General features: G+C 40.0%; 1 protein-coding gene and 1 long non-coding RNA gene across 6 annotated transcripts in view; one reads left to right on the top strand and one right to left on the bottom strand.

Moving 5' to 3' along the window:
- Positions 1–7,036, bottom strand: part of foxp2 (forkhead box P2) — a 724,116-nt gene extending 717,080 nt beyond the window's left edge. For 3 of the 4 annotated variants that reach the window (XM_048548978.2, XM_048548980.2, XM_048548981.2), the window contains exon 1: positions 6,714–7,036. The gene's annotated coding sequence lies outside the window, so the exon portion shown is untranslated. Of the gene's footprint in view, positions 1–5,721; positions 6,001–6,713 lie in introns of those variants that run through there. The other variant, XM_059652438.1, reaches the window with a different exon arrangement.
- A 1,003-nt stretch (positions 7,037–8,039) lies between these two features.
- On the top strand, positions 8,040–18,311 carry LOC125460857 (uncharacterized). 2 transcript variants are annotated; one of them, XR_007249349.2, is made up of 5 exons: positions 8,040–9,435; positions 9,527–11,135; positions 11,656–11,783; positions 12,670–12,787; positions 15,580–18,311. It is a non-coding gene; the product is annotated as an uncharacterized LOC125460857 (long non-coding RNA). The 2 variants fall into 2 exon arrangements; XR_007249348.2 differs by having other exon boundaries at positions 8,040–11,135.
- Positions 18,312–24,240: the final 5,929 nt, after the last annotated feature.

Genomic DNA, 24,240 nt, shown 5'->3' with positions numbered 1-24,240 from the left:
TTTCAATCGCTGTACCTACCAGCCTGCATCCATTTCTCTTTATGCCCCAGATCTAAGTTTTCACCCCAGATGTATTAGATCTTCCATGTTTTCGGCTCCAGTATAAACATCCTATCAGGAGTAATTCCCCCCTCCTCATTCTGTAATAATTATACTCATCCCGGGGGGTCACACACCTTCAAACTTCTCTAAATTGTGCACATTCTCTTCCACAGAAGAGCATCATCTGGTCCTGTTACATACTCTTGCCACAGAGCTCTACAATCTTTGCCCCTTTACGTATTTTACAATTCTTTTGCAAAGACTACAATTCTATCCTATTCACAAGCTGTACATGCTAAATCCTAACCTCATGTTGCATATCTTTTTTGTCAGATCATCTTAAATCTGTGCCATCTGGGTTACAAACACATTAGGCACTGGAAATGTGTATCTTCATTTACTCAATCTAATCTTTTCATGATTTTAAACAACTCCATCAAAGCTCCTCTTAGCCTTTCTACTCTACAGAAAAACCCATTCTATCCAGATAACTATAACACCAAATATCTGGTATTATTCCAGTAAATCTCTTCAGTACCCTTCTCAAAGCTTTCATTTCCTTTCTAAAAATCACAGTGCACAATATAGCCCTTTCTCCCACCTCAACTTTCCAATTCCTTAGAAATGTATCAATTTTTACCCATTCTCTAGGACAGATGATCCCTTTTATTTAATTAAATAAACATTAAATTAACGAATGCACTGTTAGTTATCCAATCACCACAAAATTTTGGCCCACTGAGTTAACTCCAACAATTTTTTCATAAGGCTATTCTCCTGAAGATCTTGTTGTTTGAATTGCATAGCTTTGAAGATCTGATCCTGAACACTTTGATGAATAATTTATTAAAAGTAATTATTATAAAATTGCTTGACTGGGTCTAGCATGCTGCACTTCAATATTTTGTGATTATGAATTTCTAATTAAAAATGTTCTCTTAAAATAGACATTCTATGTTTGTGGCTGTTAACACATCCTCTTGCTTATCTACAACTTATACAAACATTTAGCCATATCCATGTTCCTGTTTCTATCAATTACCTCCTTCAGATATAATGCAATCTTGTTCATTCCTGACAAATGTTGTTGTACACCACTCACATTCATCAATTTTCTTCAGTTGCATAGCACCTGTATATACATCCTTTTATTCCTCACAAATGAAAATGATTGAACTGCTTGGTCTTCCTTCTCATACATTTTAGTAAGCTAATGGAGGTACAGGATGGTTTTATATAGCACTAATGAACACTACTAATCTGCAGACTGAATCTTCAACTCTTTACAAATTCGTTAAAACTGGTGCAATAAAAACAGGCAATTCACTAAAAAAGTGATGGCAAAAGAAAAATCCATTATTGCTTACAATTTTTTACTGACTCAGCAGTTTTATCAAGCTGCTCATGAGCCGACTCAAGGGCTTTCATCGCTTAACACTGGATGGCATTCATTCTTGGCTTTCTCTAAGGTTTAATATTCCTTATCTCAATCTTTCCCATAACCCACCAAACCTAAGTTTCTATATAGTTATAGTGAGCATCATTCCAATATGTACAGAAGATCTTCTAATAGGTTATAAAGTGAAATACAATAAAATGGTTCTTTTTTGTTTCTTGCTTCCAATCTCTTTATTTTGGTCACTACTTCTATATCAGTCTAATCATCTGACAATTTTTCGACAAACAATCATTTCTTTCAAGCTCAGCTGCAAGTACATTATTGTATATGTTTTTCACTCTTCCTACATCAAGGTAAATTGAAGACTGATCAAACAGTTTAATTTCCAATTCCTTCTTTCTCAGAAACTCCTTACCCACAGCTTCTCCTCACTCCTGTAATATTCTGAACCCCAGCTTAACATTTATCAACTTTAACTTATTTTATCATCTGTTTCAGTCTAATTTCAGTCCAACTAAAATCAGTTTTGGCTTGTCACTTTGTTTATTTCAAGAATAAAAGAAATAAACCACAGCGCATTCCTTGCCATTTGAATCCTCAAAGCCTAAAAAATGCTTTTGTTTCATTGTGTTTATGGTTTACTATTTTAATATGAAATCCAATTCCCAGCTATTTCCGAATCATGAAAAGGTCGGGGGAAAAGGCAATAGATTTTTCTTTTTCAAAATGTACTGATTTGTGATGTGGAGTTTATTTTGTATCAACTCCAAGACAAATGTAAATCAAGCCTATGAACGTGTTCACTTCTCTCACAAACCAATGTGGTGACATTTGCAGTACTGAGTTCACATCAGTCCAAAATTATTTTGGCACAAATAGATCAGCCATATAGTACAAAAGAATTATGCATTATCTTTTCAACTTTATTGCAATTCTGTGTGAAACATGGTGCAAAATTCACCTCAACCGTTTAATGAAAGTAGATTAATTAAAAACAGAGAACCCAATAATTAGTTATTATAACAAAAAGTTTTAGAAGTTTGGCAATAAATTGAAAAACGCAGCGACAGTGTCCCTCCTGTCCTTCACCACTGACATCCAACACTCCCAACATGTAAAACAAATCATGCCCATTTGCCTTCTGCATTGCATAAACATAACTGGTTAGTATTTGTCTCTCAGGTCACTATCACTAGTCCAATATTCCACAGGCACAGGCCTGCCCCTTGGCAAGAAGATGCATCCAAAACAATGGGCAGAAATCCAGCTCCTTTTGGAAATCTTCAGATCTGTAGCAACAATAATGGTTGCCAGCTGCAGGGTCTTCAGGCTACTGTCCAACAGCAAACAGAAAGTCTGCAGTCCTTAAGATTTTAGGGTTTTGCAAATTAGATGTGTTCTTTACTTCTTTTGGCCTCAGTGTTAGTTGAGATCATCCAATCATCATCTTTGATTTGGAAGACAATCTCACAAGGATGGACAATTTTGGTAACTTTAAAATTGTTAAAATTTTACCACAGAGTAGTTAAAAGGCATGTAAAAATGCCAGATGGGAATTGTTCTAGACTCTTTAATTTTCATAATAATTAGAAGTATGTTGGGAGCAGTTTCAGAGCTGGAGATACTCCAGGTCACATATCTGAATCAGTTAAGCATTATGATGGCTCTCAATGGATTTCCCATGGCATTACTATTGTGAGTCAAAGATTACTATTGCGTGAGTTTTGAATCAACATATGCGAGAAATTGGGTAGACCAGATTGTGGTAATACATATGCAAGAGGAAATGGCTCAAAAAGTGTTTGAGATGTTAATTTTAAAGTATTTTTAAGAATTAAGCAGGGTAGTTCAGATTGAGTGAAAGATAGAGATGATTAAAGGCTAGGTGCAAGGGAGGAAAAAGAGGACTCAATTTGAGATGGCAGTGAAAAAAGGAGTTGAAAGATTAAAAGGTGTGGTAAATGAGGATTGAAAATAAGTATTAGTGAGTCTTATCGAAGACAATGATTAGGAACTCAATGCATCAACAAATGCACATCCCGTTGAGCTCAGCATGGCCAAGCAATAGGTAAAAGCTTTATGCCAACATTGATATACAAGTACCTCAAGTTTCAAGTACACACTTGGGCAGATTATTCAGGTCAGCAGTCCAGTGTAGCTTGAAAGAAATACCGTATTATCAAAGCTATCTTTCAAATAGTAAATTGAACTGATGTTGCATCTGCTCGCCTGGGTGGACGGCTTCAACATAAACAGCAGCAGGGTTCTTCTAAATGAGCTGGTTATTATGTCGCCAAAAAGATGACCAAAAATAGACTATTACCATCTACTTATGGTGATTCGAACCGAACTATGCCCTGGAAAGCCAGAATGATTTACTCAAAATATGCAAAGTCCTTGATTTACCTGTCTGATGGAGTTAGATTAACAGAAAACATTAACTCCAAATTCTGTACTTATTGAGAGCAATTGTTTATTGCAAACCAATAGGCTCTAGTCACAGGTAGCAAAACTATGAACTAATCAATATGTAGGTCTAGGAGTTGAAAATCTAACCCATAAGACCCTAAGACACAGGAGCAGAGGTAACCATTCAACCTATGATAACCCTCAATTCCATGTATCAGCCTTTCCTCCAGAGCCCTCGGTTCCCATTCAAGAAACTGTACCTATACGTAAGTTGACGCTGTCAGTGAAGACCTGTAAACTTTTCATAGTACTCGTGTGAGCATGTGTGACAATAAAGCTAATTCAATTCAAAACAGTCAGACACACACAAAAAGCATCCTATAGAGAAAGGGAAACAAAAAACTGGAGAACCACAGTTCGATTGCACCAGTTGGCATCGTTCAATGAAATGTCCCTTTGCTTCCCAATATCTTCTATCTTTTCAATTTCCTTTCTCCTGATTCTTTCACTTCTTTGGAAGAGGCATTTATTGATTGGTGTACTAGCCAATCACAAAGTCTCTTAGTTACCCATTTAAGGCAACAGACTGCAACAATTGTTGGGAGAAAATAATTGCCTTTCTTCAGACATTAGGTACTTAAAGTGCAGAGAGATAGAGACACACAACCTATTCTTCTAGCAGTCTGACGGTTTCCTCCACTTTCTATTATAAACCCTCAAGCTGTCAGTCTGCCCAGGAGTCAAACAAAATCATCATCTGGCTGATGACTTCTGGTATCCATAACTGGTGACATTTTCACAAACTAATCAACTACCTGTTTCCAGCCAAAATCTTTCTCTGAATACACAACCTGGTGTCATACCATCTTATCTCTTCTCCTCCGCTGCTGGCAATTCAGCATGTAAACACAACTCATAATGAATTGAAGTGATTTGTTTTCAAAAGTATTGCAAAGTCTTCCCCAATCCTTGGTCTTAAAACAGCCTCTTTCCATTTTAGCTAATATTCAAACAATGTAAGGAAAACTAGAAAGATGTGATCTGTACAAGAATAATTTATCATTGTTGTTTGGCAGAGTTGACTGTCCCCAAATTAGCTGCATGTTACAATTTAAAAGTGCACAATCAACTGTAAAGCACTTTAGAAAATCCTCAGGATGTGAAACATGCAGATTTTTCTACCATACACAGTACATGCAAGACTCAGAGTGAAATATCGGTGCAACACTGGAATTAGAAGTACTTAAATTGATTGTGGCATTCAGAAAGATAATAAAATGCACAAACAATATTATATGTCTATAAGCATGTATTTAGTTATAAATTACAAGCATACACCCTCTAACACAACAATCACAGGTTCAGTCTTTTCCTATTTATAGGAGTACAAGTGAATCCCCAGTAATGTTCCGTACATTCATATAATTAAATAGAGGTGACAGTGTTGTCTATACACAGAGAATGCCAGGCAGAAAAAAATCATGGTGAAATTTGAGACAGAGTTCCAGAAACCAAGTGTGGGACATATTTGGAGGAACTTTAAAATAACATAGATACAAACAATTTGTTTTGAAACCAGATTTACATTTGACATGTATTTAACAAGTAATCAAACCAAAAAAAAGTGTAAAGGTGATTTTTCACAGAATGCCAAGAGGCAGTGGGTTCAAATGTTTTCTGACAGCTTCAAACATTGGGAATAACCAAACTTCACATCATTTAAACATGTCAACAATTTGTCAATGGTCAACAGAGTTGGAACAGTCTTAAAACTTTTGTTATAACACGTCACTTAGTAATGTATTTTTGGAAAATAATGCATTCTCAACAAGAGTTTATTTTTCAAATACATGCAACAATGGATGCATTACCCTTTAGAGTTGTTGACTGAATTACGAAAAGTGTGTTGCAGGTGTATAACTATTTCACCAAATCTGCAAGAAATAAAATCACCATTACCCTTGTCCACTTCTCATGGCCAGGTTGACACGTTGAGAACACAAAAATGCATGGTCTCACAAGCATGTGTACAGTTTATTTGTAAAAGCTGGTTTTCCCCATTGACAGAAGTTATGTTTGTAAATAAATTTTCGGAATATATATACTTCAATAGACAGGCGATAACCTCGTTCAAATGTAAATATCCCATTCAAATCCATCAATTTGTCAACTTTTCACATCAGCTGTTCACAACAATAAACTTTGCACTGGAGCTTCTAAGAGTAGTGCCCAGTCACCAACACGCCGAACCTAATGTTTCAATTAAATCATTCACAATAATGTCAATAATTACAATATAATTTGGAAAATTGAAGAATTCTTAATTAGCTTCAGTGTATGACAGTGAGCGCTCTCATTCAGAACTCAAGTTTCCTGTAACTTATCTGCGTTTTCGAAAGCTCATTAGTAATTCATCTTCTGTCGTTAAAACACACAAGTTTAAATCGGTACAAAACGGCGTTACGTTGACTTCCAGCAGGTTTTACTAGTGATGTAAAAAGTTACCCTCCTTGACCAGAATGGTTTCGTCCCATTTTGGTCATGCGAGTGACTGGCTGGGAAGGAACTCGGACTGACAGAAATAACAGAGCTGTATCTTAAGAGTTTGTGTGTGAAACAGGGGCGTCGCGTTTAAATTTATAGGAAACCATGAAAGCGACAGGACTCTTCTAAAGCAAAGTACAAACTCGCGATTGGGAGGTTTTGCGGTGGGGGGGGGGAGGAGGAGAGTGGCCAACAATGCACATTCCGTGACGGGGACTTTCCATTAGAAAACCGACGGACTGAAAATCATAACCTTGGAAATCTTGCCTCTCAACTTTATAGAGTTTGAGCGAAAAATAAAACTTAAGACAAAACTTACCACAAGTGAAAAGCGACCCTTATCGGAGTGTGAGCGACGTGGTGCGGGATGGAATAATTCTTCAGGTTCGATTTAATGTTTGCAAATGCACATTTTGTTTGGGGGGGGGGGGGTGGGGTTGGCTGGGAAGCTGGTGTTGTGTACGAGTGGGAGGGGAAAAGGGCAGTTCAGTGAAGAAGGAGGGAGGGCACTGTGCTCACTGGTTCCTTCGTTCTCGCTACCACTTCAATGTTTCTGCTTCTCCGAGTAGAACAGCAGACCCCAGCCCTCCCCTGGAATCACCCACTCCCCCTCCTCACCTCAAAGAGGTAGCATTGCCCTCACACGTGCCAGTCCCTGACACATCCCCACACATTGACACAAGCTGCCCCTGGGAAAGGCTGTACCTTTAACCAGGGGTTGGCTTTTCTCCCACCCCCCACCTTGCTTAACAGAAAGAGAGGGATGTTGTGATTAATCTACAACAGCATCTACAAAGTGAAAGCGTTCGGCGGATTGTGAGATTGTTATGTTGTCTCTCTCTTTCTTTCTGCCCGGTCCAGGTGACGTCACATCCACCTGCCATGTCAACAAAAGATTTCTGTTTATTTAGGATTTTTTAAAAAAATGTTTCTTTCCTTATTTATAGCCCCTCCTCGCGGGAGCGGCCTCAGGGTCTATAGCCACTGGACAAGAGGCAGCCCAAAGTGAGAATAGAGCCAGGCACCCAGCACAACACTGTTAGCAAGCCCCCTGTCACACTGTCGTTTTTGTGAAATTGCTAAAACTTCGAAAAGCTGATCCTCAAGCAAAGCGACTCGCGTGTGACTCTCTTTTCAGAAAATAAGGGAAAAAGCTGTGTTTAGCATGTTAACATCTTTGAGCATCCCACTGTCCTCTCTCACCCTCAATCTCTACACACACACACCTCTCCCAGAAAGTAAAAATTATGTCCTGCTTGTCCGCAAACTTTGATTTGGCTGGGACTTCCATTTCCCCATTTCACATCCTTAGTAAAAGGGCCCTTGTGAGAAGACTAAGTAACGGGTTTTCAGACTCTAGCATATAAGGACCTGGCGACAGAACGGGAAAAAGGAAAATGCTGTGTTTTTGTGACTGTTAGCCAATAGTGTCTGGGCGGGTTCGCAAGGTGAAGGTTCAATGCAAGGACACAGCTAGCAGAGTATTTGAACTGCTGTACGGTGCTGAGAGCTCTGCACCAAAGCGTGTTTCATTGCACGAATATACAAGTGCAATTATTTCGAAACTCCATTCTTAGCTCCTGACTGCAAGGAGGTGTGAGACTCGCCTCACTCCAAGTTCAACTCCTCCCCCCAGTGACGCGTGGTTGCCAGATTTTTTTTAATCACTTCGCTGAACGACTAGAAAGTGGGATAATTCATTTTCACATTCCATTGTTCACTGGTTTACGCTGAGAATCATTAAAGGTGCGTTTAGTTAAGCCATAACGCCTTCCGAAACTCAACTTCCTCAGCTGCTCTTGTCTTTGGTTAGTCTGACAATTTCCACCTTTTTCAGGAAATTCCTTTTCTGTTTGGAGAATATTCCTTTTGGAACTGATGCAGAGAATAGGAATCGTTTATAAAAATTACAACAGCACATTAGCGATATTTTTGCTGTTAGATTTCAGGCTGATGCAGAAAACAAGTGTCAAGTACACATTTAAAATGACAGCGTGATTAAAATGATTCATGTGCCGCGTTATCATGTTGCATTTCTACAGTATTAATGCCTAGTTTACCACAGTACTCTGTGGTGAGTTTTTGTCTGCAAATTAATGTTGAGCCGGCACTGACTGCCTTTATTCCGCCGCCGTAACCCGGGGTCGCACTTAGTGTCAGGGTTTCATTTGAACACAGCGGGCACAGATTTCAGAGGGAGAAAACTGAGAAGCGCTTTACGCTTGGTTCCCTGAAACCCACATAAAACCGGAGAAGTACTCGCCAATTGTGAAATACCGCCGCACAAGCGAGCAGGTGCTGTCCCTTTTTTGGAGTTGTTTTACTAATATTCAAAGCTGACTTGTTTGAGTAAACTGGGGATCAAGCAGCTTACTGCAGGGAATGCAAATGAAGGTAATTTGTGATGTGCCGTGCCTGACTTCGCCGGGACTTTTACGCGGGTTGGCAGCTCAAACGGGGCTTTTTTGGGAGGACATCCTCACTGCCAGGCAAAAGGGGCATCAGACGTGACGCTGCCTCATCACTGAACAGCGCAATTCCCCAAATGCAAGACGAGAGGCAACATTAAACTCCTCGCATTGTTTTCGAGACTTGCCGGAAAATAGAAGCGTGTGTGGAGCTGACTAGGGGAGGCAGGGCTGGAACATATTCATCGGACAGTGCGAGAATGTACTGATATTAATCTGCACACGTTGGCCAATTTGTTCTCACACAAGTCAGCATTACGGCTTCTATCACGTTGTATCCAACCAGCCTTTCAGCAAACGGTTCTGGGTGAATGAGTTAAAATCTCAACGAAGTTAGGGTGCGCCACGCGTTACTGTCCTTAAATCCAGAGGCACCAAAATATTCACAAATGACTATTCCATCCACACCCCGCAACACTCACAAAAAAGTTGCGTTTGAATCGGTAGATTAAACCCAACGAGTTTGCAACTCCATCTAACGACACAACTTTAGAAACAGCGCAAACTACTGTAGCTAGAAAAGTTCAGATTCACTGAGCAGCTGCGCCTGAGCCTGCGATGTTTTCTGCATTGGTGAGATTTCAGTTACCGCTTCATCCTCTTTACTGTTTAATAACAAGTCCTCAAACCTGTTTAAATTACAATTTGCTTTTGTTTTATAAAGTCGCGCTGGCTATCCATTTGCTCCACATTTTAAAATCAATAGAAAAGCCGTCTGAATCCTAGGGTTTTACTTCGATGTGAAAAGTACGTCGTAAAGCATTGTGGCGTCTTAAGAAAACGTTCAGAGACTCTCAGATATCCGAATGCTCCCTCTGCTAATGGGAAATCAAACGCGAAAGAATATCCCTGAGTCGCTCGGTCGAATTTGGAACCGAAAGGTCTCGATACAGACTGGACACTGCCACTAACGCCAGGGCAGATATTTCACAGCAGTTTACACGTTTCTGACGGAACATTCATTTCCAGTTAAAGAATTCCTCAATTCTAACATTGAAAACCCTTGTTTTTAAATGAATGGATCTTGACCAATGCTGATTGTATTAATTAAGTCGATAGATTGTGAAAATGTTTTGAAGTTAAAGGGTTATCACCGTTTAAACAAATGTTACATAGCACCGTTTCAAAGCCAGCTCCCACATTAAAAGCGATTTTAGATGCACGAATATGTCGGTCCGAAATCTAGTCAAGCGGTCATTAATAATTGTCATACATGATATTACCGCTTCAGTTTTGGTGCGGTATATTGCAGCATGAGGCTGAAGCTCATTCTGTATTATCACTGAAATGATTAATATAACAAATACGATGATACATCTTTACTGCGTTTCTTATTTTTTTGCACGGCAAAGGAGAAGTCGCAGTTCTTGTCACTATTTCAAATTAACTCGCTCGAGTTTAAAACCGGGGTTAGGAGTTTCACTGAATTATGGAATTCTGCTGCCATCTGCTGGTTGTAAATTGAATATCTGTAACGCAGGAGGAATCGGAAGGAGGAAGCTCAGGGAATGACCACCTGGTTGATAAAAGGCGAAACATTGCAAAAACGATATATACTTTTGTGCCGAGGTTACTATAAGCTTTTGGCATTTTCTTAAACTGAGTAGCGAGTGTAGAGGTTGGGAAATTATTTCCTGTTCCACATTTCATACTTTCTCTGTTTGAAAGGCTGTACATTGGTGAAGCCAGTTGAAATGTTTTGCGAAAAAGTGCTAATCGGAAGAAATATCTGCACACTTTCTTGAAGTTGGACTTTGGGGAGATTTCCAGTATTCAGGGGGGAAAAAAGAACGAATCAAATGGAAATAGAGGACGCATTTTCTTTTCGTTTAAATGTCTAGACGCGGCGAATAGTTGAATGCTGGTCCGCCTTAAACTTTGAGAGAATCTGTTTAGAATGGATATTTTTATGAATTGAATGTACAAAATGAAGCAGCGTGGGCGATTCCTTTCACAATCAAAGCAAATCCTTTGTGCTGTGGTAAATCCTAACATTATAGGAAACATGACCTGGTATAAAAAGGGTTATCTAAAACAAAGTTTGTGAAGGGGCTGTAAAATATCCGGACAGTGAAATCGTCAGTGAACGGAAACTTTTTTTTCCATGGCGATAGCGTGAGTTACTTTTCAAACTAACTTTTTCAATGTTTCAGCATGGAACCCTTTAACACAGGGCGTTTAAATTTGCCGACGTCTTAATAATACCATACAAACACCAGTATCGCTTGGATCCAAAGGCGTTCTGTTTAAAATAACCTTTGTTACGCTTGGAGGTAAGATTCACGCCACTCGATACAAAATGAAACATAATTCAGATCGGAGTCAACATAATCTTCCAAAATATATCAAACCATCCCCTGTTTCAGTTGTTCTACAAATATCCACAAATGTGAACTTTTTTTATTTTTTTAAAAATCAAAACATTGTGATGACGAAGGACCTTTTATTATATAGTGTGATTTTTCTATTGATAAAGTGTATTTTTGTTTGACCCTTGCTGTGTTACCCACTTTAGAATTGGGGCCATCGTCATAACGAGTTCCGCTCTTCGTTAAGTGTAGAGTGGGAGTGAGGAACAAAATCTGACTTAAGAAATTGACCCATAAACTGAATGATTTTGAGAATGTACAGAAATTGTTGGTGTAAATTTCTAGCTGAAATATTGCCTGGATTTAAAGTAGCCCTCACGTTCCGATAAACGTCTTTCTCAGAGGTGTTTGTTTTCAGAGCGTTTTGTTCTCAGTTATTTGTCATCGCCTGCTCTCCCGCCCCCTCTCTCTCTTTCCTCCGTAGAATATCCAAGCCGGTAAACATCACAGTCGTTTGCGTTTGTGATAATCCGGAGATGAAGACTTCTGGAATCGATTGTTTACTCGATAGGCGATAGGAACGGAGACAAATGCGGAGAGGATTCACCGCAAGTTAGTGTCGATATGAACTTTAGGGAGAGTGTGGCCACGGTCAATGATCATTAGACAGCATCCCAGAGGTGCGCACGGACATTGGGGAATGAAAGTGAGAGCCCCTCCGTTATTAATTGTGCCGATGCTGGTCTTTTGTAGCACACAATGAGTATATTCCAGTCGCCCACTCTAACTCCTTGCACCCCATTACCTCTTTTCGAATAGCCAGGCGTTTAACCACAAGCTCAGGCTCAACTAGCCAATGCCTCCCGGGTTACCGAGCCTGATACACCCTCCCGCCCCCCCTCCCGTGAGGTTCTGTGGGCCATCAGCACTTCACTTTGATTTCTTCATTTTACAAACGTAGGAGACCCTCTGGTCACTTTATTACACATTGACATTTACCATCAACGTATAAACTGGGTTGTGACACTCGGCACCAACACCACAATAGAAACCACAGCTTCCATAAAACTCCATTCTCAAACCCGTTAAAGCATCTCTCTTTAACAAAAATCACCAGTGATTTTTTAAAGCTCCCCGATAATCACTCAGACTCGTTTCAATTAATAAACTGAAGTATTTCTAGGAGAGAAGTCATGGATGATCAACACGTTGTATTCAGCTTTTACAAAGAATCAGTGAAAATTAGTAAGTACCCACACCTTTTTAATATAAAGAAAATAAACATTCGCGATGTTTTCTCAGCTCTTCATTTACAAGCGAAGTGCAGAATAGGAGAACTTTTTTTAAAGAAACGTGCATGCTTTAGGTTTTTTTTTCAACATTGCTGGCATTAAATGATTTCTCTCCCCAGTGCTTCCCCCCATCAAAACACACACACACACACACACACACAAATGCAGATAGACAAAACTAAAGTTAAATTCTAATCCTCTTTTAGACAAAGGAGCCCTCTTCCCAGTTGTTGCAGAATGACAAATGATTGACACATGCCGGATTAACAGCCTTCAGTCTGCTGAGCAATGAAAACACAATCTCGGAAGCACTTTCTCGCTCAGGTCAGGATTTTACGTGAAAACTATCTCCGTGCTTGGTCCAACTTTGACGACTGAATCTTTAAAGCTGACGGCTTTTCAATCATAGGATGATCCGTATCGTCTATTTGACCAGCCCCTAGCACCAGCACTAAGTATTTTGAACGCAAATAGGAGATCTATAAGTCTATTGCAAAACATCGCTAACATGTCCGTCAGTTACCTGAATTTGAATTACGCGCATATATAAACTCTCGCATTGCTAATTCAGAAATGCAACTGAGTATTCGAATTTAATTCATTGATGGATTGGAATGCAAGTCATTATGTGGTTTAAGTGAACGTAGGAAAGAAGTTACCCACTCATATATTGTTAAATATTTCAATCTGTGTATTGTTAAATACAAATAATTTTACTGTGGGATGTGATCCGGGACATTTATCTGGCAGGGACCAATTGGAGCAGGTTAAGCGGACAATACGCCGAGTGGGCTCTCTCGCTTGATGCGAACTGCTACCTACACGGCTCGCAAAAATCCCATTGCACTGAAAACCCTGCGTCCCTAAAACCTCTCTCTTTAAGATATTTGAATCCCTACGTGGGACCCAAAGGCATTTTGAACTTTGGCTATAGTAAAAAAAGCACGATTTAAAACCGAGATTCTGTTTGGGAAATTTCGAATCACGAATGATTCTGGAAGTTTTCTACTGTTCTGCGTCCGTTCTTTGTTCTTTTGCCTACCTGTCATTTCAAAATGGTTTAAGCAATCACGAGTTTTTTTTAAATAGAAGCTGATATGAAAGCCGTTTACTTTATGCATGTGGAGAGCCCGGTGCCTTGACATAAGGTGCAGCTTATATGCGTGCACCGATAACGTGCCTTCACATTTCTGCCCATAACCATGTTAAACCAGCTACATAAGACCAAGCCGCTAACTTGCCGATTCCTGCTCTTCTTCCCAAAATCCGAAAGCAGTTTTTTTTTAAAATCAAAGCTTTTGAAAATATTTGTAGTCTGAGGCCGGATTAAAAAACAGGTGCCATGTAGAGCTCCAATGCGTTTTTTTTTCCTGTTAAGGTTATCAACTGTACAGGTATAATCAGGAACTGATTGAAATAAGTTGTATTCAGTTCTCAAAACATAACCAGTAAGTTTACACTTTCTACCTGGAAACGATATACTTTGCTGAGAGGGCACATTTGTGCTTCAGCAGGTGAGGGCACAGAATGATAACATGCCTCTAGCTTTCTGATCCTCCCAATGGCAAGTCATTGAAGGATAAAGAAGAGAGATCAGGCACTTCTCCACAAGGATGGAAAAATAACAAATCCGCGTGCCCTCCTCTGTCTCCTCTCACATTTGTAGTAGATTGATGCAGGCTAACACAGGAATGGAGAGAACCTCACATGGCTGCTTTCTCTGTTAGGGTGTAAGAACGAACCAGCAGGAGGCACATATCAACATTCTGAGAATGCATATCAAAATGTTTTAACTAATTTTTCCCAGATATCTGCCATCAGTGCTTATTATACAAGTTTACATTTCATTTAAATATATGACACAGTCCGTTCATTGGAGCACCTTGCCACCTGTGCAAGTGCTAATGTGTGAATAGCCCATGCCAACAGACCAAGTTTAGTTCTCCATTATTCACAAAATGTTGGCTGTTGGCCAGCATTAACATTGTCCTGCTGAGTCTTTTTCAGCCATCCTGCATCATACAGAAGACTGCAAACTGAAATAAACTTCAAACGTGTACTTTTAATTGTAGATTCTTAACAGCATGGTACTGCTATTAGATCCTGCACTATGAAACAATGGCAGAGAGGTTTATGCCCAGACTAAATGAGTAAACAGAAGCAGATCGAGCTTAATGTGGGCAAGAGTCAGTTCATCTACTTTTCACTTGAGAAACGTGCTTCTATAGCTTCCTAGTTATTGAGAATTTGGGAACTAAGGATAAGAAGTTGGATTTTAGAGGACACGGCAAAGAAATAAACAAAAGGAATTGATGAGCTTCGAAAATAGTTAAAATGGCTAAAAGAACGTTGACGGCATTCAGGTTGGAGTACAAAAGATGAAGTTGTGTTACAGTTGTTCACAATTTTGTTTAGATACTATGTGAATTATTTCACTCAATTTCAGGCATCACATCTCAAGAAAGGTGTATTAAGCCAGGAACACAATCACTGGATTAATACCGAGGTGACAAAGGTTCATTTACAAGGACAGATCACACAGACCAAGCTTGCATTACTTTCAATGTAGATGTTTTGAAGGTGATTTAATTAAAGTGTTTGAGATGTTTAAAGGATTTAATAGGGTAGATAGTGAAAACCTAATTTTTTTTCAGTTGGACAGTCCAGAACAGGGCAACATCAGGTTTAAACTGAAGAAAAGTTTTCAAAGATGATGTGAGGAAGTCTGCTTCATAGAAAGGGAGGGGAAAATCTTGAACTCACTCCGACACACTCCCCCACACCAAACAAAGACACACTGTTGTGACTAGCTCAACTGAAACTTTCAAAACTAAGATTGAATTTTTTTTAATTTGGCAGGAGTAGTAAGGGTTACAGAAACAAGACTGGCCTCTTGCTTCTTTCACTCTCTCTTCCTCTGTGGCCTCAGCTTTTGTATATCCACAGTAAAAGGAAATGAAAAGGGATTATTATGTTTCCTCTGTAAGCTTTCGACAGGACCTGATCGTGTTTCTTGCTACAGGGTTTATCCTCCCAAGCCATCCCATAGACAAATAACTGTGATGTTCATAAACCTGCAGCTACCAATATGTCGCCTTCATCTCCTCTGTCAACAGATCCAGCCTCTCAGGTCTCAAAGACCTCCAGATCCTTTTCTTCATGTGGAGTCAGGGATATTTTTCATGGGATATCACCAGCAGAGGCTTGAAGTTGTCAGCAGCTATTAAGTACATTCTCCAGTCCAAAGGATGAAGAGATACAATGCAAAGACTGGACAGTCTTGTGTTACAACAATTGGTGCATAAAAGTCAAAAATTGAGACAGGACAACTGTGATGTGTTAGAATGGCTTGCTTGCACACAGCAGATTGTGGAAAATGAGAATTTACCCCTAGCAGTTTTGTTCAGGGTCAAAATCTTGGGACTCCCTCAGCACTCTAGGAGTGCCTCTAAGCTTTTACCACAACCTCACCAATTTTATTTTGTGACATCTAAATAATATGACGATTAAAAGAATCTAAATGTGATGATATAGTGTAGTCCACGTGCTGTGGGTAGATCAATGATGCCGTTACGGAAGGAATTCAAGGATTTAGGCCCAACAACAATGAAGGAATGGCGATATATTTCCAAATCAGGATGGCAGTGGCATGGAGAAGAACTTGCAAGTGATGGTGTTCCTATATATCTGCTGCCCTTGTCCTTCTGGATGGAATTGGTCATGGGTTTAGAGGGAAAAACCAAGAGAACTGCTGGAAATCAGAAATAAAAACAGAAATTACTGGAAAAACACAGCAGATCTGGCAACATCTGTGAAGAGAAGACTGGGTGTTCTGAGGAAGGGTCACTGGACCCGAAATGTTAACTCTGATTTCTCTGTACAGATGTGGCCACACCTGCTGAGTTTTTACAACTATTTCTGTTTTTGTTGTGGGTTTAGAAGGTATTGTCTAAAGATCTTTAGTGATTTTTTTTTACCATTGAATATCTAACCTTGTTCTTTAGCGTGTTATGTGGAATCTTATCCTGGCTGTTTTGAAGATCCAGACAGATTAAGTTTATTGCATTGTCATTTTCAATTCTCTGTTACCTCCTCCTTTCAACTGAAAAATGGTATCTTCCACATTGCAGCTTTCTGTCAGTGCTGCACAGAAGTGCCAGCAAAGTCTCTGGATTGGGACCAGAGCACACAAATGCCTGGCTTAGAGTTGAAAGTGTTACCAGTTGAACCAACAAGGCTACCAAAATCTTTCAAGACAACTTGGAATGGACAATAAATCCTCAACTTACCATAACTCAAGCATATACTTTCAAAAGTCAACAAATTACAGCAAGGGAGACAAAGTAACATTCATGAGCATACTGAGTAAAGGTGTGCTCACATATAAACAGACTTGTGAGAGACAGTTAGAGAGAACAGGTAGCTTTATTTGCCGACTTAATGGCAGAAGTTGAAATGTCTAAACATTATATAGGAGAAAGTCAGTGTATACCTTTATTATTTCCAGATATGACCATTCTAATACACTCCTGGCCAGCTCCTCCACATTCTATCCTTCATTAAATTTAAGGTAATCTAAAACTCTGCTGTCCATATCCTAACTTGTAACAAAGGTCATTCACCTATTATCTATGTGCTTGCTTTTAAATAATGCCTGAATTTTAAAATTCCCATCTTTGTTTCCATATCAGTCTATTTCTTGACCCCCTCGCTATCTCAGTAATCTCCAGCTCCACGACACTGAGATATCTACACCCCACTAACTCCGTCCTTTTGACCAATTACTTCTACCATTATTCGCTGTGCCTTCAGCTGCCAAGTCCCTACCCTCTGGAATTCTCATTCTAAAAACTTTCCACTCTTCTTTAAGACCTATCTCTTTAGCAATGCAGTGGAAGGCCAGTGATACGTGTATTATTTTTTAAAACAGAATGCTAAAAATTCCTCCAGTTTTGTTTGAAATATATGGGGTGGAGTGCCACAAATGAATACCAACACTGTACTATACCATGAAAGGATACAAGAGGCTAGGGTTCATCTCTGGATTCTTATAATGTTAAATTGTAACACCACTGTGAGATTAAAAGACGTAATTTTGTGATGAAAATACAAAATCCTTTACTGTTGAAGCTAAATATAGAGTGGCACAGGAATGAACTGGCTCCCTAGAAAGCCTGGAGATTATCAAGGAGAAAGGAGGAGGAATTAATATAATGGTATTGACCCATTCAGTGGGTTTACTTCAGTTCTTCTGATTTTTCATACAGCTAGTTCACCTGTGTAAATCCATGTTACATTAACAGAACATGTTACTGAGCCAATTCACAACAAGAAATACAGTCATTATAGAGCTAACCCAATTCAATTGCACCCAGTAATATGCATATGATCCATAATCTTGCATCACTGATTGGTACAGTAACTGATTTGGCATGGCATAACATCCCGTGACAAGTCCAACATTCTGAATTTATCACTCACGTACCATTTGCTCCCTGAATGCTGCACAAGAAGTGCCAGAGGCAGTAGAAAGTGTCAGTTTTGTGGCATTTGATCAACAACAAACTGCACACCATCTACTTTTTGGCTTGCTGTGAAGAAAAATTATATCCCAACATGGACCCTGCACAAAATATTGGAACAAATAATGCCATGCTGAGTAAGTGAGTGCTGTGTGCATGGTTTAGTTTTCATTGAGTCAATATTTTTTTTCAATGTATTTGTTTTGTTTTGCAGTTTGGGAAAAGTCCCTTTCAAATCTAGTTCTTTGTATGTGCTGCCTATTAGGCTTCTGTTTGCTCATAACATGCTATTTATTTTGCATTTCAAAATAAATAAACACTGTAAACATGCCTTACAATTAAAATTGTGATAGAAATTGTGTTGTAAATAAATATTTCAGTACTGTTCCTGTTTATGAAATGATCTTGTAAAATACCAAAATAAATTGTAAAATTCTGCATGTAATCAATTTCCTAATACTGGAAGTCTGAAATTATGGAATCTATAAATGTGACATTTGACAACGATTATTTTAGTTCTTTGGCACCATCTGCTGGATTCATTAAAACTTGCAGGGTATTGCTGGAAAAACATCACTGGAAAGACACTGCAGAATTATATGCAAACACTAGCCTTCTCGGTTCCAGTAGAGAAACATAACATGTTTGGAAAGTTGTGCATTTAGTTTATGTTGCTTTGTCCAGCTTGAAACACACACTTACAACATTGTTTGGTCAAAGGATCAGGGCTAAGGTACGCCTCTATGAACATTCAAACAAATACAACCACAAGTAGTATTTACCAGCAAATTGTACACTTTGAGTCGTACAGTCTGATACCAGTTGGTTTGGTTTATTTTCAGTGATTGATCAAGGGATAACATTATAGCCTCAAAGCTTAATAAAAGTAAAGTCACCACAGTTTTACTCTCTCGTTAGAAAGAGATGACCAGTGGTGCTTTAACCAGAGGGTCATCACACCACAGATAAAGTGAGAGGTCTTTCTTTCATTATGACCTCAGCTGGTGTAGGAATTGAACCCACACTGTTTTCGTTAGTCTACATTGCAAACTAGCTGACCAGACCAACTTGATTGCCCTTGATGAACACATTGCAGAGAGCAGGGCTTACACTGCAAAACCCATTCTTTTGGGTATGCTTACCATGCGACATTAGTACGGTACTTCATTCTAATGGATTGGGTATCTGAGCAGCATGAGGCTTGAAGATGTGAAACTCCCCTTGTCTCCAGAGGCAGCTGTGCCAGCTAATGCCAAGAGCTTGGCCCCTGTAGTAAGGCTGCAATGCTGAAAATTTCATGATCTTGCCAGCATTGCCAAGGTTAAAAATCTTACCCTTTTATCTTACTTGACCAATAGGGGAATTGAAAGTTTGTAGGGAAAGGCAGCAAAGTGGACATGAGAAATGTCTGATCTGCCATGATCATATTGAATAGCAGATTAGGATTGAGGGGCTGAATGGCCTACTACTCTTCTGATTTCTAATGGTCTTATTGCCTCACCCATTACCGATCTATCCTCAAACTTGCTCCACTCAGTCTTACCAATTCAACATTCATTTTGTCTGCTTCATTCTCATGTAATTCACTGCAAGCCCATTCACTTCAGCTCATCCTTGAACTCACAAACTGGGCTAAATGTAATGGTTGTGGTTGTGGTCATGGAAATGGTGCCAGACACTAGCTGAAAGGCTCATGGCAATGCAAACAACCAATTCTGGGAGCCCAAATGGAATTGAATGCCAATTAGTCAATCAACTACCTGCCATCAGTTAAAGATGAAGATTCCAACTGCTAACCTATTAGTGGTCTGGTAATTTCTCAGGCCCAGCAGCAGCCGTCCCAGAGCATCAATGGATGCCTGGCAGAGAGGTGATTAGGTGGATTCACTGAGATCAATTAGGTTGGCTGTGGGAGGACAGGGGATCCTGCTGGAATCTTCTGGGATGGCACCCTTTCTACTGGGTGGAAATGAGGTGCAGGGAGCTGGAGCTGGAGACCCCATTCCTGGACCCTGTAGGGAAGCTGCCAGCACTATGATTTACAGGCCTCATTTGTTCTTTATGTGAGAGGGCCAACCTCAGTCTTCACTGTCTGTGACTTCATTAAGTTGTCAGGAAATAAACTCCATCTGCCTTCCCGCGTGATGATGTAGCAAACCAGGTAACTCCTGGGTGAGAGTGTTCTGTTAAAATTCCACTGCAAGTATCTCAGATCATGGCCACAACGGTACAATTTGACAGGCATATTCTCAAAAATAGCTCACAAGCCTGACGTTAACATACCCATTTATTTCCAGGAAGCCCTTATGCAGCATGAGGCAGACAAAAACAAATAAAGAAGTCAGAAGCTGCCTGTCCATCTTCTTCTCAATACAGCAGGGTCCGCTAGACATTTTGAGCAGACAGTCAGTCATGCCTCTGACCTGGGAGTACACATGCTGCAGGGCCTTTTTTTATGATCTGCTGTTTTCCTTTATCATTCTATCTCACTGTAGACACTTACACAAAACCTGACTGCTGATTTTAGCATTGGTTCAACTTTCCATTCCATCATATCAAAAGCCAACATTTGTTTCTCTTCTTCATTTCAGATTCTGAAAATATTGATTCCCCTCTAAGAATCAGGAAGAGGACTCCCACCTTCCTGTAATTCAGCATCACTCCATTTTATTTTGCAAGGAGCCCCTCTGAAAGTAGAACAGCAATGTATCTTACAGGCTGGAATAACAGAGAGGTCTGCACATGGTGAATCACTGGGCATACATCTGCAGAATCAAGGCAGAAGGAAACTACGCTGTACACTGCAGCTTACCAACCAGTGAAATCACAAACATTCTGCGCTGCAGAATACTCAGGTGCTGATATTGAGGTCAAAAACGGTCAAGGGAAGTAGATGGGTACTTTCCTGGAAAATGGCAGATTGCCAACAAGAGCAAGGCTGAGTCTCAAGGAGGAAGAGTCTAGTGTCCACTTATAATGGGACTTCATAGATGCCATTCTGCCCAGGGTGACCAGTTCTACAAGGACGAGAGTGCCGCCACCAAGCTGAGGCATGACAAGCAGTGTTCATGATAGCTCACACTGCTACATTGAAAGCTAAGCTCACTGGCATCATAGCTGTGGGTAGACAACATCAACGTAGCTCATCATTCTTGTACTGTTTTCTTGAGCAGCACCTTAGGAATGTCCCTGAAATACTACAGGACAATGATGTTAATAGATACTTGCTGTTTTCTCTCAGCTCTCCAGCTTACCTACTCCTCTTCTACCCATTCAGTCAATACCCTTGTGAGTGTCACACAGTCAGCTGGATTAGACTACACTGGCCTCCAATGGGATGCTTCTGACTGTAGCTGAGCTCAAAACATTCAGCTTGCAGTCATCCATCAAGGCCACCTGCTCAAGTACACTTCTGATGATTGTCTCATTGTTACTGTACACCAGGTCTCTGTCTGTGCCAAACTTCCTGACAGGAGTTAAAAGCAGCATAATCACCAACCTTCAACCAAACAACAGAGTTCAAGGAGGCAGCTCACCACCAACTTCCAGAGTACAACTGTGGATGAGCAATAATGCTGGACCACCAGGGAAACCAAATTCTATGAGTGAATAAATTTAAAACAAAACACCTGTTACTACCAAGAAGTGTATAAGTAGGTAAAAGCAGTCCAAAGCCAACATGCCAGTTACCAATCCATGTACTTGTACTTTGTTTAATCTAGTCTGCTGTATTTGCTATTCACAATACAGTCTATTTCACACTGGGGAGAATAAACACAGACTAGGTAGCTGCTTTGCAGAACAGTTACATTCTGTCTGCAGAAATGACCCTGAGCTTCCGACTGCCTGCCACTTCAACACACCACCACATTCTCTGGCCAACATTCTGTAGCCGGCCTGCTGCAATGTTCGAGCAAGCCTCAGTGCAAGCTCAAAGAACATTTCATTTTTCACTTGGGAATCCTACAGCCTCTGGGACTCTACATCGAGTTCATTAACTTCAGACCCTCATTCCATCCTTTCATGTTTTTAACCACTCCACATCCAGTCTTAGATTTTAGCACAGTCACCCAATCTCATGTACTTCTGGGCCCATTATCACATTACCCAGGTTGTGTTCAGTACAGCCAAACTTTTTCTCCTACTCTTAATTCTTATTATCACTTAGTCAGCTTTCCTTCTGTCCTGATTTGCTTTCCATAATCTCTTTATTTATCCACCCTTTCATCTCTCTCTCTCTCTCTCTCTCTCTCTCTCTCTCTTTGGGCTCTATTTCTAACAACCAATTCACCTCCCCACATCCCTAAGTCCCACTCCTCAATTTTGGCTTCAGTGCAAATAGTACTTTCTTCTAACTATAAACAGTTCTGATGAAGGGTCACAGGACTCAAAACATTAGCTCTTCTTTCTTCTTACAGAGGCTGTCCAGAACTGCTGTGTTTCTCCAGCAGGTTCTATTTTTGCTTCTGGAATAACAGCACAAAGGCTAGTATCCTGTCTCACCAAGTCACCCTTTATTTATATGTGCACAGTACACTAGCTGTGAACAACCAGCTCAGAACTAATCCCTGCACTGAGGAGATTCTAAATCCCCTGTTTATATTGGTCAGCCAGGGCTTCCTGACTGGCCCAATTTAGCAACTCCAATCAAAGTTCTCAGAGTCAACAAGATCCACCTGGTTCCAATCACTACAGATTTGGACTTCCAGCGTCTGCAGTTCTTTGCTTTATTCAACATGACAAGCCTCTCATTAAAAAGTAGAACTTGCAGAATTTCCTCAATAAGCCTCTTCCTAATCGTCAACATCTTGGTTTTTCCTTCTTACTTTTAACCTCTCAATCAACTTCTGTTTTTTTATTTGTGTATTTGATCAACTCACTCAATTTTTCAAGAAAAATCTAGTCTCTTCTTACATTTAAGAAACACCTTAGATCACTTTATGACAATGAAGATGCTGTTCAACTGCAATTTACAAAGGATTACTTAGATATAGAGCACTGAATTCATTTGACCCCAGCGGTCTATTTAGGAGTTTTTGCTAAATTCCAGCTTCCTTCCATCCTTCCTAACCTAACCTTAAAAGCATAAGCCTTTTCCATCTTTTCTTTCATCTCAATGATGCCCTATCACAGCAAGTTCCACTGTTACATTACTGTCTAGGAAATAAAATTCTTCTGAACTCCTTAATGGATTTCTTATATTGATGCACTCTAATGGGAACATGCTCTCTCCTTCTACTTCATCACAACATTTGTAGAATCATACAACAAGGCAACAGATCTTTGGGTCCAAGCAGTCCATGCCAACCCATAATCCCAAACTAAACTAGTCCCACCTGCCCGCACTTGGCCCACATCCCTGCAAACATTTATAGAACATAGAACATAGAACAGTACAGCACAGAACAGGCCCTTCAGCCCACGATGTTGTGCTGACCATTGATCCACATCTATGCACCCTCAAATTTCTGTGACCATATGCATGTCCAGCAGTCTCTTAAATGACCCCAATGACCTTGTTTCCACAACTGCTGCTGGCAACGCATTCCATGCTCTCACAACTCTCTGTGTAAAGAACCCGCCTCTGACATCCCCTCTATACTTTCCTCCAACCAGCTTAAAACTATGACCTCTCGTGTTAGCCATTTCTGCTCTGGGAAATAGTCTCTGGCTATCAACTCTATCTATTTATGCACTCATCTAAATGTCTTTTAAACATTGTAACTGTACCTGCATCCATCGCTTCCTCTGGAAGTTCATTCCTCACACAAACCACTCTCTGTGTAAAAGAGTTGCCCCCATGTCTTTTTTTAATTCTCTCTCCTCTTGATATACCCCATCCTCGGGGAAAGACGACTACCATTAACCCTATCTATACCCCTCATTATTTTATAAATTTCTAATAAGGTCACCTCTCAACATCCTGCACTCCAGTAAAAAAAGTCCCAGCCTATCCAGCCACTGATTATAACCAAAATCCTACATTCCCAGCAACATCCTGGTAAATCTCTTCTTAACCTCCTCCAATTTAATAATATCCTTCTTATAACAGTTTGACCAGATCTGGACACTGTACTCCAGAATAAGCCTCATCAACATTTTGTACAACCTCAACATAACTTCTCAACTCCTCCTCAAAGATCTGAGGAATGAAGGCAAGCATGCTAAATGCTTTCTTGACTACACTATCTTAATGTGATGCAAACTTCAAAGAATTATGTACCTGAATTCCTCCGGTCTACAACAATACCCAAG

Source organism: Stegostoma tigrinum, chromosome 18 (assembly GCF_030684315.1).
Source record: "Stegostoma tigrinum isolate sSteTig4 chromosome 18, sSteTig4.hap1, whole genome shotgun sequence".
NCBI lineage: Eukaryota > Metazoa > Chordata > Chondrichthyes > Orectolobiformes > Stegostomatidae > Stegostoma > Stegostoma tigrinum.
The sequence above is the reverse complement of the archived record's forward strand: the minus strand, read 5'-3'. Positions and strand labels throughout refer to the sequence as shown.